Source organism: Dasypus novemcinctus, chromosome 17, assembly GCF_030445035.2.
Source record: "Dasypus novemcinctus isolate mDasNov1 chromosome 17, mDasNov1.1.hap2, whole genome shotgun sequence".
Classification (NCBI taxonomy): domain Eukaryota; kingdom Metazoa; phylum Chordata; class Mammalia; order Cingulata; family Dasypodidae; genus Dasypus; species Dasypus novemcinctus.
The window spans coordinates 53,188,359-53,211,298 of record NC_080689.1 but is presented as its reverse complement, the minus strand read 5'-3'; the positions used below and the strand labels follow the sequence as shown (position 1 = coordinate 53,211,298).

General features: G+C 39.4%; 1 protein-coding gene across 4 annotated transcripts in view; it reads left to right on the top strand.

Annotated features, from left to right (window-relative positions):
- The first annotated feature begins 464 nt into the window (after positions 1–464).
- The window catches only part of VPS54 (VPS54 subunit of GARP complex), a 147,600-nt gene continuing 125,124 nt past the window's right edge, over positions 465–22,940 (top strand). For 2 of the 4 annotated variants that reach the window (XR_188455.5, XM_071208863.1), the window contains exon 1: positions 485–576. The gene's annotated coding sequence lies outside the window, so the exon portion shown is untranslated. Of the gene's footprint in view, positions 577–22,940 lie in introns of all 4 variants that reach the window. The other 2 variants (XM_004465095.5, XM_004465094.5) reach the window with 2 other exon arrangements.

The window sequence follows — 22,940 nt, the reverse complement described above, 5'->3', positions numbered from 1 at the left end:
GCGCCCCCTCCCGCCCCGGGCCGCGGCCCTCCCGCCCCGGCGGAGCCGCGCGGTGGATTGTGGGCTGGGGGCTGCGGCGGCCTCCAGGCGGCCTCCGGCACTGTCTTCCCGACCAGGCCCGTCAGAGCCAGGCCGGGCAGACTAGGTGAAGAGAAGCGGTGGAGGAGGGAGCAGAAACGCCAGGGCCAGTGGTCGCAGCGCGGCGGCAGTGGCGGCGGCGGCGGCGGCTTCTTCTCTGGAGGCCGGGGATGTGGAAGAGGCGGTGGCAGCAGCGGTGGAGGCGGCGCTGCGGACCCGGGGAGAACTGCTGGCTGACAGGACACCCGGGAGAGACGTGAGGGAGCCGCCGCTGCCGCCTCTCACCACCGAGCGGAGCCGGGCTCGAGAGGGCGGCCCTGTGCACCCCGGGCGGACCGGTCAGCCGGCGCGGGGGCGGGAAGCCGAGCTCGGGCTGAGCCGGGCCCAGGGCGCCGGGAGGCGGCGGCCGCGGAGCAGCAGCCTCTGCGCGACGTGGAGGGCTGGAGGCGGCGGCGATGCAGTAGGCCTCGCTCTGGGGCAGCTGCCCGAGACCCGCAGGTAAGTGTCCGGCCGGCCCCCTCCCTCGGCCCCCAGGGCTTCGCGGCCCACCCTCACCCGGACCTGCTGGGAAAGAAGGACCGAGACCCCACTCCCTCTGTCTCCTCCTCCTCGGCCCCAAGCAGACAGAGTTTCGGTCTCAGCTGACGGGCGCTGAGTCCTCCATTCTCCTCCCTGGCACCACGTCTTCCTTTTCCTCTCCCTCCAAGATCGCGGCCCGCAGCTGTGCTCTCCCCTCCTGTCCGCGGCCGCAAAAGCCGCTCTAGTCCCCCCACCCCCGGTCCCCTCTGCGGGGTCCGGGTTTGGGAAGTACCACCACCACCCCCTTAGACGCTGCCCCAAAACTTTCCCTTTCTTTTTCCAGCCGTTCCCCTAGCCCTCTTTTGATCTTTCTGAAATAATTTAAATTTTATTTATTTTTCTCACCGGGAAAGGCTAACCCAGAGAATAACTCGGTGTACTGCAGCTTGGGAATTTCGCTCACAATAATTTCTTCAATAATTAATTTTCTTTTCCCGTTCTGCTCCTTTCCACCTCTGCCTAAATGCAAAAGCAGGCTGCCCCTGCCCTCCAGTCTTTGACAGGGGAACTTTTACCTGCCCATTATAATTAACAACTTGGTCTGACCAAGTGCTGAGTTCAGGGATGGTATTTTTAGAATTTTGGCCGACTGAGGTTGCAAAAGTCTTTATGTATTTTTTTTTTTTTAATCCTCCTTTAACCAGATTTATTTTTTGTTCTTTTTGAAGGCTCTCCTTACTTTCGAAGAATTAAATGTTTGGAGCGTCTTTTACTTTTTTAATTGACTATTTCTGATTTGTCAAATCCAGGGCAATCTTAATAGTAAATGCTTACAAGGCAGTTGATGTCATGATAAATTATTTGTAGTATAAGAAATGCGTTATTGTGATGGCTTTAAACTACAGATGAACATTCAGGGTGACTTATAAATGTGGAGGGAATTCTAATTAGAAAAGTACTTGAGAGCCTTAGTGATTTCTAAGCAGCTGTGGTGGAACAAATGGAATGATGACATTTGTTTGACTATTTGTATTGCAGTCGAAGTCTAATTTCCTAGAAATGGATATACTTGATGGTTCATAGTGATCATTGTTTATGATACACTTTGGTAAAAGCGATCGATACGTGCAAATTTTGAGTGGTTGATAATTGTGGTATGAGGGATTAGATGTTTGCAATTTATTGTGATTCGGGTATTTTTAAATTAAGCGCTGGTAACTTCAGAATTATTACTCTACCTGTGTGAAAAACATTATAGTATGAGATTGCTCTTAAAAGAAATGAAAGTGTTTTAATGATTTTCTTTACAAAGAATGCATCATAAAAAAAGCTGTGAGGATGGTCCATGTTTTGTTGTTGATATTTTGTTTTGCCTTGTAGAAGTATTGTTACTATAGCATTTGGCTTTCTGAAATTTTTCATTTCTTTGAAAATTATGACTGGTAAAATTATCCAAAGTTTATCAGGAAAAGATTATTAAACTTAAACATGTTTATGTATTCTGGTAACGTTAAGTTTTTTTTTCCAGAAGGGTAATTAATATGTTTGCATGTCAGTTAAAATCAGCTCTTAACTCCTGAAATGGCTTGCAGAAATTTTTAATCATGTTCCTTTTCTTACCAATAAAAAGTTGATTAAAATTCACTCTTTAAAAACACCTCTAGTGAGATATGATTAAGATACCATAAAGTTCGCCCATTTAAAGTGTATACTTCAGTGTTTTTTTGGCATTTTTATTGGATTGTGCAGTCCTCATTATAGTCTAGTATTAGAACATTTTTATCATCTCACAAAGAACCACCTGGTAACCATTAAGAGACACTCCTCATTTCCCCCACCATTCCCCCAGCCCTAGGCAATCATTAATTTGCTTTCTGTCTCTCTAGTTTTGCCCCTTGTAGGCTTTTCATATAAATGGAATTAGCCCATAATTTCTTGAAAAGTTAAAAAAAATTTTTATTAATTTTTTTTGTTAGAGAAGTTGTAGGTTTATAGAAATATCAAGCATAAAAATATATAAAATAAAGAGTTCCCATATACCACTTTATTAACATCTTTCATTAGAGTGGTACATTTGTTATAATTCATGAAAGAACATTTTAAAAATTGTACTATTAACTATAATCCATCGTTTACAATAGGGTTCACCATGTTATATAGTCCTATGTTTTTTTCTTTTAATTTTTATTCTAGTAACATATATGACCTAAATTTCTCACTTTAACCACATTCACATATATAATTCAATGCTGTTAATTACATTCACAATGTTGTACACAGTATTTTAAAACTGGTGTACATGTTTAAACTTTTTTATGTGGGTCAGGAAACAAGCAACTGATCACCAGTTTTAAAAACATTGTTATAAACAGCTGACATACAGTTTAGTTGTATTCAGCATAGATTAATATAAAGTTTGAAGAAAGAAGAGTTAGCATGAATGCTTTCAGTGACCTCAAGAGGTGGGCTGGTCAACTGGGGGTCAATAAGTAAAAGCTGGAGGAGTTTATTTTGCCATTGAATATTAAAAGATCATGATTGGAAAAGAGCTTAAAGGTGGTTTGCTTACTTCCTGTTTGCCTCACAAATATATGGCAGGAACTAGATGAGGAAATCTGAATAGTGGAAGCTTGACTCTCTAGGATGCATAGCTCAAGAATCACAATGGCAAGAAATGGAGGTTTGGAAATTAGAATTGTTTAAGCTTTAAAAAAAATAATAATTCGTTTGCTAGGGCAGGGAAAGAACTGCGCATTTTCCCAACTTTGGAGGCTGAGAGGAACTAATGTATTGATTTAGATAAAAACCTATGTTATAAAATCCTCTAAAATGCTCTATTCTTTTTTTTTGAGGTATTGGGACTGGGGATTGAACCTGGTACCTTGTGTGTAGGAAGCCAGTGTTCAACCACAGAGCCACATTGGCTCCCCTGGGTTGTTTTTTTCATTTGTTTACTTGTTTGTTTTTTTTTTTTGGTTGGTGTTTGTTTTGTTTGTTTTTTTTAGGAGGCACTGGGAACTGAACCTGGAACCTCCCACTTGGGAAGTAGGCGCTCAACAGCTTGAACCATATCTGCTCCCCTAAAATGCTTTTTTCTTATTATAACCTAAGGGAGTGTGACGTATGTATGATTTAGACATCTTCTTGTACTATTACCACCTTAATTTTTAAAACTTATTTTTAAAAAACAATGTTTAAAAATTAAAATTAACAGGACTGGTTGGAGGCCTTCTTTTTCAAAGACCAAGGGCCCTAATTTACAAACCAGTGGTTCTCAACCAGGGTAATTTTGCCTTACAAAGGACATCTGGCAGTGTCTGGAGATACTTTTGGTTGTCACAGCTAATGGTGGGATCCTATCGGCGTCTAGTGGGTTAAAGCAGAGATGTTGCTTAATATCCTACAATGCAAAGGACACCTCTTTCCCCAACAACAAAAATTATCCTGCCCCAAATGTAAATAATGCCTTCTAAACCTATGGTTCGCAGGATTCTGGTAAGACCTATGCTATGGTTCCTGACCCCACCATGTGAGAAAATAATTCCAGTGGGAATATAGGCTCAGTGAGCAGATTACATTAACTCTTTAGATCCTTGTTTTAGTTTCCTAGGCTGCTGAAAGCAGATACCATAAAATGGGTTGGCTTAAACAATGAGGATTTATTAGCTTACAGTTTGAGGTTGAGAAAATGCTCAAATCAAGGCATCATCAAGGTGATGCTTTCTTCTTGAAGACTGGCTGCCAGTGATCCTGGGCTTCTCTATCACATGGCAAGGCACATGGCCTTGTCTGCTGGTCTTTCCCTTTCTGAGTTGGTCAATTTCATCTTCTTGATTCCCTGGCTTACTTTCTCTGTATTCATTCTATTTATAAAGGAGGATTAAGATTCATCTTGAATGAGGTGGGTCATACCTTAACTGAAATAGCTTCATCAAAAGATCCTATTTGAAATAGGTCCACACCTAAAGGAATGGATTTACTTTAAGAACACACCTTTCAGGAGTATATACAGTTGCAAACCATCGTAATCCTTTAGGAACTTCCTTTGCAGAGGGAGGCAAATGAGGGGAAATAATTTAAGGGCTATGACATAATACAGATATTCTTTAAGCTGTTTAGCTCTCCTCAACACTGAAAGTGGCCACCTTATTTTAGTACAAATTTGAAGTACTATTCTTATGTTTTGAATTATTGGTTACTAGTACATAGATTTTATTTTTTTTTTAAGGTACCAGGGCTGGGGATTGAACCTGGGACCTCACGTGGGAAGCCAGCCTCAACCACTCAGCCACATTGGCTCCCCTGAGTTAGCCCTCCCATTTATTTGCTTGCTTGTTTGTTGTTTGTTCTCCTTTGCTTCTAGGAGGCACTGGGTACTGAACCTGGGACTTCCCATGTGGGAAGCAGGCGCTCAAAACTTGAGCCACATTCTTCTCATTTTCTGCTCTAGGATTCACTGGGATTCGATCCTGGGGACCGTGATATGGAGAGAGGTTCTCTGTCACTTGCACCACCTCAGTTCCTGGTTTTCTGTTGAATCTCACCTTGACTCTTCCCTTTGTCTCTCTTTTTGCTGCATCATCATTTTGCTGCGTGCCTCACTGCGCAGGCAATGGCTTACTGCATGGGCATGCCTTTACCAGGAGGCTCCAGGGATCGAATCTGGGTCCTCTCATATGGTAGATGGAAGTCCAGTCACTTGAGCCACATCTGCTTCCCACCCTCCCACAGATTTTTTTTCTCCCCCACCTTGCGGCTTTTTTTGTGTACTGTCTACGCTCTGTGTCCGTTTGCTGTGCTTTCTTCTGTGTCTGTATTTATTTTTATTTATCCCCCCGCCTTTGCAGCTTGCTTTTTGTCTGCTTTCTGTGTCCATTCGCTGTGCGCTCTTCTGTGTTTTTGCTTGTCTCCCTTTTTGTTGCATCACCTTGCTGAGTTGGCCCTCCGCGGCACTGGTGGTCGAGCCTGCCTTCACAAGGAGGCCCCGGAATGCGAACCCAGGGCCTCCCATATGGTAGATGGGAACGCAACTGATTGAGCCACAGCTGCTTCCCCCTCATTGATTTTTCAAATTGGAAGTAGATATATTGTAGCATCTTCCTTATCCAGAAGTGATTTTTTTTTTGCAGTTTCAACTGTCAAGACAAAAGAAGTAAGCTAAGTGTTAAATAAATAAAATTAATGCATGTTGTGAATGTCCAAAAAAATTCAAAGCTTATATATGAATTTCATTTTTTTTTCCCCTTTATGGAATTCATTTTAACTCTTATGTTCTTTTTATTAAGCTTAGTGTAGTGTTGAAAGAAGAAAAGTGGGAAACGGACTTTGGCCCAGTGGTTAGGGCGTCCATCTACCATATGGGAGGTCCGCAGTTCAAACCCCGGGCCTCCTCGACCCGAGTGGAGCTGGCCATGCGCAGTGCTGATGCGCGCAAGGAGTGCCGTGCCACGCAAGGGTGTCCCCCGCGTGGGGGAGCCTCCACGCGCAAGGAGTGCGCCTGTGAGGAAAGCCGCCCAGCGTGAAAAGAAAGTGCAGCCTGCCCAGGAATGGCGCCGCCCACACTTCCCGTGCCGCTGACGACAACAGAAGCGGACAAAGAAACAAAAGCAGACAAAGAAACAAGACGCAACAAATAGACACCAAGAACAGACAACCAGGGGATGGGGGGAAATTAAATAAATAAATAAATCTTTAAAAAAAAAAAAAAAAAGAAAGAAGAAAAGTGACAGTTGGAAACACTTTTGCTATTTACCAGCCTTATGATCTTAGATAAGTTATTCAGTCTTTTTGAACCTCAGTTTTCCCACCTATAAAATAGTGATAATTCCTGTATTTCAAGGTTATTGTGAGAATTAAATGAGGTAATGTGAGTTAAGGTGTTTTGTCAACTGTAAAACACTGTATAAGAATTAGTTACTTGTATCAAAAGAAGCAAATTAAAAGAGATATAGAGGTTGCCAAAAGCAGGAATATAGATTGCAAGATGGAGAGTGGTGACTTCTGACAGCCTCTCTAGGGAGAAGAAATATTAAAATATATTTTAATAGCAAACTAGTAAAAGAGCTAATATATCACCACAATCCGAGGCTCCTTAATATAAGGGTAAACTAACTTCCTTCAGTAGCACCTCAGAATATCATTGTTACGGCACAGTATAACTGGTGATTATAATGATTAAGTTATCAAGAAAAGATTTTCAGAATATGCTGTTTGAGAAGATAAAGTATATAATTTATATCAGAATTAAATTTTTCAGAAGTGACTTATTTAAACCAAAAGATTTAGCCTTTTCTAGAGTATCCTCAGTTATGTGGATTAATTCCATTGTTGTGAATTATTTCTTTGTCTTTGTTTTCTATGCATTCCTGTCTTTTATATTTGAAGGCTTAGTCTTTTAGTATTAATTGCTCCTCAAATATGAGGATTTACTTGAAGAAATCTGGGTTTTAAGCCTTCTCAACATTTGCAGCATCTTACCTGTTTCTGGATTTCTTTTTCTGTTTTTTGGTGTTTTTACTCAAAAGGAGTCACTTTTTTCCCCCTGTTTCCAGTAGATATGCATTAGAGTTTAAATTAATTAAAATATATGAGATGAATGGGGAGAAATCTCTCTTAAAATTCTATTACTGGTCAATTTTCCTTCACAATTACATACAAAAGTAAAGACTGCAGGGAAACATAGCTCCAGGTATTCAGTAATTTTTTTTTCTGAAATAGTTCAAGGGTAGAATAGTTGCAGACAATGTTCAGAGTAAGTGATATGATGGTAGGTTGGTAAGTATTTTTGAATATGATGAACTTAAAAAAAATGGATTTTAGAAGTGGGGAGAAGTTTTCATGGCAAAAAATGCTGTGAATTTGGAGAAATTTGTACTCAAACAGTTGGCTTTTTGATAAAATGAAGTTTAAAAAGTAGGTGTTTGTATGTGAATATTGTGGTGATACATTATTTTTATGATGGAATGAATAAAGTAAATTTTTGAAGGCATAATAAAGTCAAGAAAATTCATGCCTTGGTCATTTTAAATGCTTTTTTTCTTTTTTTGTAATTTGAGTAAAGTGAGTGGAAGGATGGGGCAAGGTTGTGAAAGGCCTATGCTGAAGAGGTTTTAAACTTCATAAACTTGATGTATGTTTGCTCTCAAAGAATTCTGTATCCAGTGCAATCCAATGTACCCAGAGGAACAGACCAATTTACAAATGTAATCAAGTATCTGTTTTTGGAATTGATAAATAATACCAAACTGCTACAGATGGTGCTTCCATTAACTAAACTAGAGAAAGAATACATTTTTGGTGGGTGAAGGAGGGGGTAAAGATGGTAGATAATGAGTGTAAGTTTTGGATATGTTGAATTTCAGGTATCTGTGAAACTTCTAGGTGAAGATGTCCAGTAGGTAGTTGGAAATTTGGGCCTGCACACTGAAAAGAGGTTATGGTTGGGGGAAGATTTAGAATTTATCCAGTTTTTTCTGTCTCCTTTACCATTACCTGAGTTCAGGCTACCATCATCTCTCCCCTAGATTATTGCAAGTTTCCTATCTGATCTCCTTAGTCTTGCTTGTCTGCAATCCATTCTCTGTGGTATAAGTGATCTTTCTAAAGGACAAATCCAATTATATCATTTCCCTGCTTAAATTGTTTCTATGACTTCCTCTTATCCTCAGGATGAAATCCACATTCGTTATTCCTTGAACAGATATGTAAGTTCCTTTAAATTCTTTTCCCAACTTACTTTTCTAGCCTTAATGACCCTCCACAGCTCTACCCTCTCCTCTTTCTCAGTATATAATTTTCCAGGCTTATTGAATTATTTGTGGTCTGGCAGTAGGCTCCCTCTTCCCTCTAGGGTCTTTACAAATACTATTCCCTATACCTGTGATGTTTTCTGGATAGCTTGGTCTCTCCCCTCCATTTGTCTGGCTTATTTCTACTTATTTTTCAAGTCTTCATAAACCTTCATTGACCTTTTTTTTTTTTTTTAAAGAGTTATTTTATTCCCCCCCTTGCGACTTGTTCCATTCTTTGCTGTCTCTTCTCTGTGTCCATTCGCTGCACGTTTTTTCTCTATCTGCTTGTTTCCCTTTGCTGCATCATCTTGCTGTGCCAGCTCTTCACAGCGCACGGGCCGTCAGCTCTCCACGGCGCACGGGCCAGCTTGCCTTCACAAAAAGGCCCTGGGATGTGCACCCTGGGCCTCCCATATGGTAGATGGGAGCCCAACTAATTGAGCCACAGCCGCTTCTCTGACCTTTTCTTTTTTAAAAACATAAACCATACAGTTCATCTAAAGTGTATAATCAGTGGCATTTGGTATAATCAGAGTTGTGCATTCTTCACTTATAAGCAATATTAGAGCATTTTCATTACTCCAAAAAGAAAAATCTCCTATTCCTTAGTAGTAACCTCTCAAACCCCCTATCCTCCCCTGCCATCATGACTGCTAATCTAGTTCCATCTCTATCTTTATTGGTTTTTAAAAATTGTTATTTTTGAATATGTTTAAACCCAAAGAAAAGTTGAAAGACTAGTACAGTGAATACCTACACACACACACACACACAGAACTACACCTACTTTTTTTCTTTTGCCAAACCTGAAAGTAGGCTGTAGCCATCATCACCCTTTGTCCTAATTACTTAAGCATGTATTTCTCCTTTACAGGGACATTTTCTTATACAACCACCAAACCATTATAACACCTAAGAATATCAATATTTACTCAGTAACATTATTCAATATATATTCTCAAAATTCCCCAATTATCCCCCACATCTTTACAGCTCTTTTCAATAGAGGTTCATGTACTTTATTTGACTTTTGTCTGTTTAGTAACCCCCAATCTGGATTAGTCTCACTGACTCCCTTTCTTCTTTAGATTCATCCTTTGAAACATAAAAGCCATTTGTCCTGGAGTGTGCTTCCCATTCTGAATTCCCCTATTTAATTAGATTCTGGTCAAACATTTCTGGTGAGACCACCATACAGATGATGTGTATACTTACCACTAATATCTGGATGTCCCACGATTGGTGATACAAGCTTGATCACTTGGTTAAAATGGGGGTCAACAGATCTTGCCACTATTTAGTTAATAAATAATTGGGTTATATTTTGTGGACATGTAAATATCCTATTCCTCAACAATTTTTCAGGCCATAGTTTTAGCATCCATCAATGATCCTTGCTTGAGTCAGTTATTAAAATGAGGAATTGCAAATGGTGATTTTCTAATTCTTTCATTCCTTCTACATTTATTACCTTCATTGACTTTAAGGGGCTGCGAAGTCAGGTTAGGTGTGTGTTGAACATAGGCCATTACATTTAGAAATCAGGACATTCCTAACCTTTTCTAGAGTCAAGGGAGTGGGTGAAGGTAGAAGACAGATTGCTAAAGAGATGGACCAAAGAGAGACTAGAAGTACTGTTCTTTCAAGGGGTTTGCCAGTGAAAGGGAAACAAGTAGCTTCAGGAGACAGGGTTGAGGGACAGAACATTATGTAATACTTAAAACTTTTTTTTTTTTTATAAACTGATGTGATTGAAGGAAGAAAGTAGAGTCAGGGTATAATTAATAGAACAAGGTCTAAGATGAAGTAGAAAGAGGTGAGATTAAGAAGAGCTGGTTGGGGGATTAACTCCAGAAAAGAGTACAATTTATTCCACTACCTCAGAAAGTTAGGAGGTGTGTACATGATAATTAGGTATGTTTGGATATGGAGGGAAGGAGAAATCACATCTGAGGACTGTGTGAGTGTAAAATTAAAAAGACAGTTACTTTTTGAACATGGGATTAATGAAGGTGGGGTAGGGGACCTGAGGAGAGTGAGGAAAGTTTGTTAAAAAGACTGTGAAGAATGGAAAAGTGAAGTGTTTCAGGATAAGTGAAAGGACTGCTCGGCAGTGTTGGGTTCATTTGAGATTGGAACTCATAAATTTGTAATCAGCATGATTTTCAGTTTTCTCTGGCAGTGTTTTGCAGTCAGGCACAAAACAAAGACAGATGTATTGAAGAAAGATGAAGGGAGGAGAGAATTAAAGGTGCAGGAGAGACAGTTGAAGCAGTTGAGAAGTAGGCTAAGTAGAGAAGCTGGTAGAGTAGAACTGGGCTAAGACATCCAAACAGAAGGGAGAGGTATAGAGATTATACCAAAGCAGGGATTGAGTAAAATGCTAATTTATTGTTGATTTGCTATGGTAATAATTTTTTGTAGAAAATAATCCTTTTTTAAATTATTTTTATTTTATTTATTTCTCCCCTTCCCACCCCAGTTGTCTGTTCTCTGTGTCTATTTGCTGTGTGTTCGTCTTTGTCTGCTTCTTTTGTTGTCAGCGGCACTGGAATCTGTTTCTTTTTGTTGCGTCATCTTGCTGTGTCAGCTCTCCATGTGTGTGGCACCATTCCTGGGCAGGCTGAACTTTCTTTCCCGCTGGGCAGCTCTCCTCGCACGTGGGGTTCCCCTATGCAGGGGACACCCCTGCGTGGCAGGGCACTCCTTGCGTACATCAGCACTGCACATGGGCCAGCTCCACACGGTCAAGGAGGCCCGGGGTTTGAACCGTGGACCTCCCCTGTGGTAGATGGACGCCCTAACCACGGGGCCAAGTCCGCTTCCCAGAATATGATCTTTATAGTTATTTTATTTTATAACCTAAAACAATATTTTTATTCTTGAAGCATTTGCTGATTTTGCAGATGAATGTTTAGCTATTTTGCTTTATTTCCCTCTAAATGAAAATACCTTATTGTTACGAAACATTTATTGAGTACGTACTTGTTTAAATTATTTGAAGACCTTGCCTTTTAGAGACTTAGGTATAAAATGTATCTTATTAACAAAGACTGTTAACACTTTTATTTCTACTCTGGAATGAAGCAAGGCAGGGATAATATAAAACAGTGGATAAATCGAAGTTTTTTCTGTTTGTGTGTGTTTTTTTAAGGACTATATTAACATATTTCTTCTAGCAACAGTTTTCAAGGCTGGGTAAATTATGCAAATATTTTAAATTTACTTTTTTGTAGGCATTTTAATTAGTGTTTAATGGCTTACATATTTGTGCCATATATATATATATGTTCTTTAACCACTTTAAATGAATATTTTTAGGATTTGTTCACTAAAATTTGACCAGGACATGAATGGAATACTAGTGTTCTAATCTGGTTCTCTTTGACTACAAAAATTTTACTAGTAATACACTCAAGATCAGTAGTCCAAAAGAGTAAAATAAAGCACCCAAGCTATATTTGGTTTTCGCTGAAATTTTTACATGGTAGAGATTGATTTCATATCAGCACAGTTTTTTTATTTGCATTCCAGACCTGTAATCCTTAATTTCATTGATTGCTATAGTATTGTTATTTTAGTGTATTAAATCTGTGATGAGTGCTGGGGAAGATGTTGCTTTTATTTATTTATTTATAATTTTTTTTACCCCCCCCCACCTTTTGGCTTTTTGTGTGCTGTTTGCTCTCTGTGTCCATTCACTGTGTGTTTCTTCTGTGTCTGTATTTTATTATTTATTTTATTTCCTCTCCCCGCTTACAGCTTGTTTGCTGTCTGCTCTGTGTCCATTAGCTGTGTGCTCTTTGCTTTTGCTTGTCCCTTTTTTTGTTGTTGTTGCATCACCTTGCTGAGTCAGCTTTCCACAGTGCTTGCAGGCTGGTGGCACTCCGTGGTGCATGGGCAGCTCACAGTGTGCGGGCGAGCCTGCCTTCATAAGGAGGCCCCGGGACGCGAACCCAGGGTCTCTCTTATGGTAGATGGGAGCCCAACTCATTGAGCCGCAGCCACTTCCTGCCACTTGTAATTTTTATCCTTTTAGCTAACGTGATCTCTTATTTCTTCTTTTTACTACATTAAAAGTAAGTAAGTGGGAAGCGGACTTGGCCCAGTGGTTAGGGCGTCCATCTACCACATGGGAGGTCCACGGTTCAAACCCTGGGCCTCCTTGACCCATGTGGAGCTGGCCCATGTGCAGTGCTGATGCACGCAAGGAGTGCCGTGCCATGCAGGGGTGTCCCCCACATAGGGGACCCCCATGCACAAGGAGTGCACCCCTTAAGGAGAGCTGCCCAGCGTGAAAGAAAGTTCAGCCTGCCCAAGAATGGCACCGCACACACGGAGAGCTGACACAACAAGATGACGCAACAAAAAGAAACACAGATTCCTATGCCGCTGACAACAACAGAAGTGGACAAAGAGGAGCACATAGCAAATAGACACAGAGAACAGACAACTGGGGTGGGGGGAAGAAATAAATAAAATCTTTAAAAAAAAAAAAGGTAAGTAAGCAGGGGAGTGGTGTAGCTTAGTGGTTGAGCACCTGCTTCCCATGTATGAGGTACTGTGTTCAATCCCCTTACCTGCTCAGAAACAAAAAACAAAGTTAAGTAAGCAACTTTAGGAAACAGGCATTCAGTTTCCTGCAATACACAGGGTTTCGTAAATGTCAAATGGCAATGTAAATATGGTAAAAAAAGTTGTGAAGGTTCATACAGCTAGTAATCGACAGATCTAACTACTGTCAGTACTCTTAACTGTATGTTATGTTGTGTTGTGGAAAGGTAGATATTTAGAATTAAATTTTTAAAAGTCAAATAATGTTATACAAATAAAATGTATTTTTGACATAGATTTTTAGATTATTTTGAATGTACATAAACCTATATGAGACATTGTTAGTTGTTTGCATGTGCTTACCTCCTCTTCCATGATAGTTATTTATTTGTTCATTTGTTAAACATTCATGCAGTTTATTGAGTGCCTTCTATGGGCCAGACTGTGCTAGGTGTGGTATAAGAAGGTGAATGAAACAAACATAATTTTATAATTTGTGGGGAGAGGGAGACAGGAAACAAGCAAGTGAATATATACATGTAGTTTGAGAAAGTACTATAAAGCCCAGCGATAGAGAATAATGGTGTGTGTGTGTGTGCATGCATGTGCATGCATGTGTGTGGGTTGCCTAGATGGGGGGAGTGGGGAGAGGGACTCAGGTGTGTGTGTGGGGGACGTGCTTAGAAAGGGTGGTCAGGAAAGTCCTGTTATCTTATCCCACTAGGCAGAGATAACCATGTTCATGTTGTTGTATACTTTTCCATACATTATATATAAAGTTTTTACACTAAAATGTGTTTTCTGTTTTGGAATCTTATAATTGAGTCTCTTGAAACCATAGCCACATATTGATTTTTAAAATTTCCTCACCTTCTATTCTGTCCCAACTTCTGCAGTCTGTGTTCCACCCCAGTTTTGGACTTGACGTTGTGCTTTCTGATGTGACTGGTAATTCTCTAATTGCCAAATCAAAAAGAGATTTTTTTTCCCTCTTATTATTTAATCTGTGAATTCTGGGCTAGTATTTCTCTTGTTTTTTTTCTCATCTTCATCATTTTAAGCGTGTTGTGTTTTCTTCTCTGCTTGTATTAATTATTCCCTCTTGATGGTTTGGTCACTCTTAACATTTAAGACTCAACTCAAGCATGGTCCTATCTGGGAACCCTTTTTTGATCCTCCCAGTCTGAGCTATGCGCTTGATCCTTTATAACTTCCAATACTTTGAGGATGTCTATTTCATTTTTGCGTTTAGTACTGTTCTTTGTGAGTAATGCCTATTTGTGGAATGAATAAGTATATTTATTGTTATATGTATTCCAAGAGCCAATTATTTTTATAGTTTCATGCGGCGGCTTGCTCGGTCGGTAGAGGTGGGGTCTGGCTGCGGACGAAGGGTCGGTCCAGCTTTGGACGAGGGGTCGGTCCCGCTTGGGACGAGGGGTCGGTCCCACTTGGGACGAGGGGTCGGTCTGGCAGCAGACGAGGGGTCGGTCTCACAGGGGTTGCGCGGTTCGGCTGACGGGGTCGCCCGGAGAAGCCGGCGACGAAGGGGTCGCCCGGAGAAGCAGGCGACGAACTGGGGACAAGGGAGGCCAGGCCCTTGTCGGGGGCTCTCAGGACTGGAGGGCGCACGGCAGAAAAACTACCACGGAGACAAGGTAAACACACAAGTCCACTTTATTGAGGGAGAGGCAACAGTTTTATAGGGGCTGGGGAAGGCTGATTGGTCGAAGCCACGCCCTGTTCTGATTGGTTGCCGGCGAAAGGTCAGTGGGCGGTACTGGACGGGGGAGGGGTGGTGGTTAGGGATTGGCTGTCGCTGTTGCTGGGGGAAGGGGCAGGGTTTAGGGATTGGTGGCTGCTGTTGCTGGGGTGGAGGGCAGACTTGAGTTTCCCGCCCACGCCTGGCTGTTGCTGCTGTCGGGGGAAGGGAAAAGGGCAGACTGGATTTTTCCGCCCACGCCTGGCTGTTGCTGCTGTCGGGGGAGGGGAAAAGGGCAGACTGGAATTTTCCGCCCTGCGCCTGCGCAGGGAGAAAGAAGAAGGGTGCCACTCCACAGGCATCGTGTGGCGCCATCCGGGAGGAGGGGCGGCCGCGGAAGCATGGCTGCCGAGAATGGGAGACCCGAGGGCACTCTGCGCCCATGCCGAGCTCCCTTCAGGGGTGGCGGTGAGTCCGACCAGCCACCCTATTATGGGGGCAGCGGCTTGGCCTGCCGCGGCTGCTCCCCCGCCAGGCCAACAAACCACACTTCAGCCTGAGGGGTGACCGCAGTTTCATATTTTAAAATAGACCTTTTAAAGGTAATTTTCTAAGATTGTCAGTGCCATGTTGTTCAGATTGCCGTTTAAAAGAAGTAGCTTACACATCCAAATTTAAGCTATTTACAAATGACATCATATAGCTTTGCAGTCCTGCTTTGCATATAGCTTTTTTTTAAAAGATTTATTTATTTATTTCTCTCCCCTCCCTCCCGCTGGTTGTCTGCTCTCTGTGTCCATTCACTGCGTGTTCTTCTGTGACTGCTTCTGTCCTTATTAGTGGCATCGGGAATCTGTGTTTCTTTTTGTTGCATCATCTTGTTGTGTCAGCTCTCCATGTGTATGGTGCCATTCTTGGGCAGGCTGCACTTTCTTTCATGCTGGGCGGCTGTCCTTACAGGGCGCATTCCTTGCACATGGGGCTCACCTACGCAGGGGACACCCCTGCGTGGCAGGACACTCCTTGCGTGCATCAGCACTGCGCATGGGCCAGCTCCACATGGGTTAAGGAGGCACAGGGTTTGAACCATGTGGTAGGTGGACGCCCTATCCATTGTGCCAAGTCCACTTCCCTGCATATAGCTTTTTAAATCTCTATTTGCAAAAGAAATTGAGTGAGGAATGAAGATTAAAAATAATAACATTCTCTTTCCAATTAACATCTTTACAGTTTACAAATTGAATATGGTATGTTTTTCAAATTGAATATGGTAAGCATTTAATATGCTGAAGCATTTTCTTTTAATATAAAGTCTTAAACCACTACAATAGTTAAAAAATTTTGTAAACTCAAAGTATGTATTTTTTTTTCACGGCTGCCTTTACAAGTGCAGAACATTAGTATCCATTAGATCCCAAATTATGAAACTGAGGAGGTGGGTCAAGGTGGCATCCGAGTGAGTACACCCTCATCATCTCTGCTGTAAAGGTCCGGCTGAGTGGGGATGGAATCCTGCTGGAGCGGGCTGTTTCGAGAAGCAGGAGGTGTCTGGACATCGATCTGAAGAGACAGCGACAAAAGTAGTGTTTGCTCAGGGTCAGCTAACAGGGAGGTGAATATGGTCAACCACCACACCAGGGAACCGAGAGTGCCTACATCTCCAAGCAGGAGAATTGCATCCATTCACCATGGAGCTAAGCCCCCTTTCGATATAGAGGTGGAGTGGACATCACCAACCCAGGGTCCACAGGATGGAGGAATAAAATATGGATTAGAGTGAACTTACTGGTATTCTACTATGGAATTATTGTGACTAGTAATGGAAGAAACTGTAGCATTGATGTGGAGAAAGTGGCCATGGCAGTTGCTGAGGGCAGGGAGAGGAAAGTAGAGATGAGATGTAGGGGCATTTTCAGGACTTGGAGTTGTCCTAAATGATATTGCAGGAACAGATGCTGGATATTGTATATCTTGCCATAACCCACTGAATGTCCTGGGGGAGAGTGTAAACTACAATGTATATTATAATCCATTCATTCGGCAGTGCTCCAAAATATATTCACCAAATACTATGAATGTGCCACAATGATGAGGGAGGTTGTTGATGTGGGAGGAGTGGGGGTGTGGGGTATGTGGGAACCTGTTATATTTTTTAATGTAACATATTTTGTGATTTATGTATCTTAAAAAAACAATTTAATAAAAAAATAAACTAACAACTATATGTGAATAACTATATATGAATAATTTGTCATATATTTTGGGCTATTACAGTCATTATTCTTTAATGCTGCTTGAAAAATACTCAAGCCTTTTGTTGTACTGGCTTTACCCATTACTGATTAACATAATTAAAGGTCAAAATCACTTCTAGTAATTATTTGTTAAAATCCAGCGTGTGAATAGTTTAGTAATGCTTATGGGATCATAACCATAGGCTTATTGAAATGGAAGGGGCCCTAGCAATCATCCAGGAAAAATTCTTAGTTATTGTAGAACTAGCAACCCAGAATGGGGAAAGGATTTTCCTAATGTAACTTTTAAATTGTGATTTATTATTCTCCTTCCATTTTTATACTTCCATATTTTGTGAAATGTAACTTGACTTTGTTCAAGTTTAAGAATTATATTCTTTTTGTAGAGCATTTTCATAGGCAAAATCGATATCTTTTTCAAGGCTAACATCTGTTAAAATTGAGCATTAGAATTTTATAAATATTGGAATTTTATAAAAGCAATGTTAGTTATATTTTCTTTAAATGATTACTTAGCATTATTAATATGAATAACTGACTTAGAATTTTTCTAGAGAAATTCCAGTGGTTTTGTTTTTGTTTTTTAGGAAGGAGCAATACTTTATTTTTTGAGGCTTTGAAATGAGGTTTTCTGTTAACAGTCTTTCCAGTAGAGAATAGATAACATGAAAATGAACCTCCAGCCATCAGCAATTATTCTGCCCAGGGCCTGGGTTCTTCCTTGCCCAAGTGATGAGGTGGAAGCATGTACTTCTCTTCCTTTATTACTTTATCCTACTGTGTCTTGATGGTGCTAATGCATCATCATTTTCTGCCAAGCATACTTTCTTTGAAATTATTAAACTCTGTTTTGCACTTATACTCCACCTGTATACCACTGATTCCATGGGCGCATTCCACCCATTCTTTTTCAAAAGCATGGCATCAAACTGGAAGCTTTTAGGGGTGCTCAGCACTTTGGATTGTCATCCAGCTGTCTATGTTAAGGACCAGTCTTTTCTGTACATCAGAGAAAAGCATGGCAGTGTCCTTGACTCCTATCTCTCTGGAACTCCTGCACCTAGATGTTTGTTTTAATATCGTAATTCTATCAAATGAAACTATTAAGTGATAGTATGTGGTGAGGATACAGACTTCCATGGGATATAATAAAAATGTGGTAAGAGAAAATGGGGATGTAGGATTAAATTTTAGAAAGGAAGCAATTATAGTTCTCTATTAAGTAAAATGCAGTCTTGGAATTTAATATTAGGATTTAGTACATTTGATTTACCCTTATCACAGATACTTTTAGGAATATATTTAAATGAAATTTTAATCTTATTTTTAAAAATAATATTTACATATTCACTTAAAGTGATCCATAAAAGTATAGGGTTTATATAAAAGTATAGGGTTATAATTGCATATTCTGAATGGTTAAAGCTGTTACTTATTAATTTGTTCAACAAGTAAATATTTATTAAGTATACATTGTATATAGCAACAGGCTAAACAAATGAGAAATGCAAAGCCTTCCTCCAACAATTTACAACCTAGCCAGAAGGATAAAATCACATATAAATATTAGTATAACTAAGCAAGTCACTTCAGAGTATCATCAGCATTCTTGTGTTCACAATCCAGTCTGCAAATAATGTCAGTTTTTTGGATCCCTGTAGGGTACAGAATAATCTTTCAATGTGACTTAAGAAAATGGAAGTTGCCCACTGTTTTTCTTTTTTAGCATATAGCATACGTATTTTATTTATCAAATTTAATAATATAGTTTTAACTACTTTAACATATTTTAACAATATTTTATACCTGCATATTTGTTGACCCCCATTTAGAATTTAAATTTCTAGTGAGTTGAGATACCCATGTTCTTCCAAAGACTCTTTTTTCTCTCTTCTACTTTATACTCCCAGTTCACTTCCCAGGAAGCAAAATATATGAAATTACTATGGTTCAAAAGTGGGCAGCTGATTTTTCCTTTTACATTAGTGAAAATGTTCTGAAATGGATTGAACTGATGACAGCACAACTCTGAGATTAAACTGAGAGCCACTGAGTGTATTCTTGAGATGGATTGAACAAGGCAGGAGACCATGTAACACAGTGAACCCTGAGATGAATGATGGACTGTGATTAACAGTACAAATGAGAATGTTCTCTCATAAACTATAACAAATATACATTACTAATACATGGTGTTAATAATAATGGGGAAAACACACCAAATATAAACTATGGTCTATAGATAGCTGTAATAATATGACGATGCTCTTTCATCATTTGTAACAAATGTGTCACAACAGTGTAAGGTGTTGGTGGTGGGGCAATGTATGGGAATCCTGTATAGTATGCATGATTATTTTGTTAAGTCACACTTCTCAAATTAAAAAACAAAAAACAAAATCAACACTGAATAAATTTAAAAAAATAATAAACTTATGAAACTCTCCAATGTTTATACATACATACATTCAAACACACATATAAACTTCTGCAATCTTGTACAATGTCTCAAATTTATATATATATATATGACCAAGCACAGAGGGATTAAAAGTGAGTACCCTTCATTTATAGTTCATTCTTGAGATGTGACATAGTTTACATGAGTGATGGATTTACTCATTATGTTATGGATTTACAGATTATGTTACCTAGTTTTAACTATACCAACTCTCACAAAATAGATAACCTAAAATGATTCCCTCAAAGAAACCTTGGATGAAAGATAATACTAATAATCGAAGCACAAGTAAACAACAAAGTATAAAGCTGAATTCTTTTCCTACTTCTAGTAGAAGCACTTCAATAACAGTACATAAAAGTATTCAAAAGAGTTGTCAAACTTAAGGATATGTGTTTTTTTAAAATAAAAAGTGTTCCAAATTTGCTGAGCTTTTCAAAGATGATGTGACTGATAATATAAAACCAGTTTTTAAAAAACAAACACAGTATGTTTCCTCAAGGTGTCTTTGTTTTTGTTTTTAAACAGTGAGTGAGAAATTAGCTGATTTTCTAAAAGATACTTATTTCCGTGGTGAATGCATTTTGAAAATGGATGTTTGGAAATATTCTATTACTTTGTGATTTTGTTGCTGAAAACGATGAACTCTTGACAAACCTGGAAATAGAATTTTCTAAACAGTTTTTAAAAGCCTACAAATAAAGACTTTAGAATTTTCAGAGTTACTGATGCAGAGATATATTTCTTCCAGTTGGTTCTACATATATTGGCAAGATATCTTTTTTTAACAGTTGACATTACAGTCAGCTATTAAATTGAACTTAGAACCAAATCTTTCAATCATCATTTCATAAAGTATTAAATCAAGATTTCTAATGAGGCATAGCGAATCGCATTGTTTTCAGTTAAAAATAGAGTTTTTAAAATGGTGTTTTTGTAACATTAATAAAATAAAGATTAGTTTTTAAAAGTCCTTCTTTATCATCTTTTAAAATTTTCCATTTAGTGTAATTTTGTATTAATTACATATACTCTATTAATACAATCATACCCATATGTAATTTATAAATGGTGTTTGCTTAAAATGTGTCAAGTAATGGGATACATGAACAAAAACTTTTGTAGACTATTGATATAAATTTTAAGCATTCCAAGTTCAAAGGAAGGTTTGTTTCTGTGGTTTTTAATCATTTGAAGAAAATTCATATTGGAGGTAGGTATTAAGACTGAAACTGAAGTTTTTTATACTTGAATAATAGCCCTTAATATACATTGCTCCTGATTAACAAAGAAATTAATTTTCATTGGAGAACATTTGAAAAATTCAAAAAAGCACAGAGAAAAATAAAAATTCCTTGGAATTCATTTGGAGTTAATGAGATAACCACTGTTAATGCAGTGTATGTCCCTTCAACCCCCCCCCTTTTTTAAAATATGTGTGCTTATCGTAAATTAGAAAATTAGAATCATACTGCTTTCAAAACTTCCCACTTAATGATATATTGTAAGCATTTCTTATGTCACTAAATACTCTGTAATCCTATTTTTTCTTTTTCTCCCCCTCCCCCTCCCCCACTGTTTTTGCTGTCCGTGTCCATTTGCTGTGTGATCTTCTGTATCTATTTCTTTTTTTGTCTTCTCTTCTCATTTTTCTCCTCCAGGATTCACCGGGATTTGATCCTGGGGACCTCTGATGTGGAGAAAGGTTCCCTGTCACTTGTGCCACCTTAGTTCCTGGTTTCTGCTGGGTTTCACCTTGACTCTTCCCTTCATCTCTCTTTTGTTGTGTCATCATCTTGTTGCATCATTCACTTGCATGGGTGCTCAGCTCACCATGAGGAACTGGAATTTTTTTTTCTTTTTTACCAGGTAGTCCCAAGGATCGAACCTAGGTCCTCCCATATGGTAGGTGGAAGCCCTCTCGCTTGAGCCACATCTGCTTCCTGTTATCCTACTTTTAATGGCAATATAATATTCTTGTTAAACCATTGTTTGGTTGTACTAGAGTTTGTTAACCAATTCCTTCTGATTGAAGAGTTTGGTTATTTTAATTTATTTTACTCTTAAAATAACATTGGATGATTGTTCTTATACATATTATGGGTTATGCATTTGTTCATTGACTTAGGAAATGAAAATATAAATGACCTTTGAAGGGAAAAGAGGTGTTTGATAGGTGGAATGATAAGATGACTATTCCAGGAAGGGCACAGCCTTAATTAAGACAGGGAAGCCTCACTAGCGTGATGAGTTATAGGGACCAATTGAACAGCCTGGCTGAAGTAGAAGTTACACACGGGGTGTAATAGGATATAGGCTAGAAAGGAAGGTAAGCATCAGATTGTAGAAAGCCTTGAATACCAGCCTAGGATACTTGGGATTTGGTCAGGATGTAATGAGTAATCGTTAAAGGTTTCTGAACTGAAGTATGACAGGATGAAACTGTTTTTAGAAGATTAATCTTAAAGCAATGTGCAGAATGATTTAGACTAGAAGCAGAGAGACCATTTTGGAGACCACAAAAAGAAAAGGCAAGTTTAGATTTTTATGAAATAAGTAGTATGTTATCAAAGATGTATTTACCATTTTGGAGACCACAAAAAGAGAAGGCAAATTTAGATTTTTATGAAATAAGTAGTATGTTATCAAAGATGTATTTATCATCCCCCCCCCCCCCCCATTGTCTGCTCTCTGTGTCCATTCACTGTATGTTCTTCTTTGTCTGCTTATATTCTCATTAGGTGGCTTGGGGAACCAATCCTGGGGTCTTCTGGAGTTGGAGAGAGGCGATCATTCTCATGCGCCACCTCAGCTCCCTCGTTTTCCTAAGTCTCTTATTGTCTCTTTTCTGTGTCTCTCTGTGTCTCTTTCTGTTGTGTCATTTTGCTGCATCAGCTCTCTGAGTTGGCCAGCACTCCTATGCAGGGCAGCACTTGACATGGGCCAGTTTACCTTCACCAGGAGGCCCTGGGTATATGGTAGATGGAAGCCCAGTTGTTTGAGCCACATCTGCTTTCTGGTATCACTTTTGAGGAATAAGAGAAGGGAAATAAAATGGACTTGTTAATATATCTTTGTTAAACCACTCTGGTAAAATATTCTGTTTAGATTGAAATTGTAGGCTAAAAAATGACTTTTGCTCTTACCTTATCTGAAATAGGCAATTCTATGGATAATTCAGAGTTAACTGTAAATGGTTTTATAATGTCAGTGTTCCCTCTAAGCAGTTATTATTACAGTGTAGAAGCTAGGGAAGAAATTTTTCACAGAATCAGGGTAATGCCTGTGTTTTCTTCTATCACAGCTGCGTTCTCATTTAGGCTTTAAGAAACTCCACTTTCCATATGTGTTATTCTTCTGAAACATAAAAATTTGAAATATATTGTGGGTTTTTTTTTCTCTGTTTGAAGTTGTACAATAATGTGCCATCTTGAGGTAGATTAATAGGTACAAATTGAATGTGTTTCCTTTTCTCAAATATTCATGTTTTGCAGTATTTATTTTTTATTATATTTTAAAGATTTATTATTTATTTATTTCTCTCCCCTTACCCGCCCTCCCTCTCTGCCCGCCCCACCCTA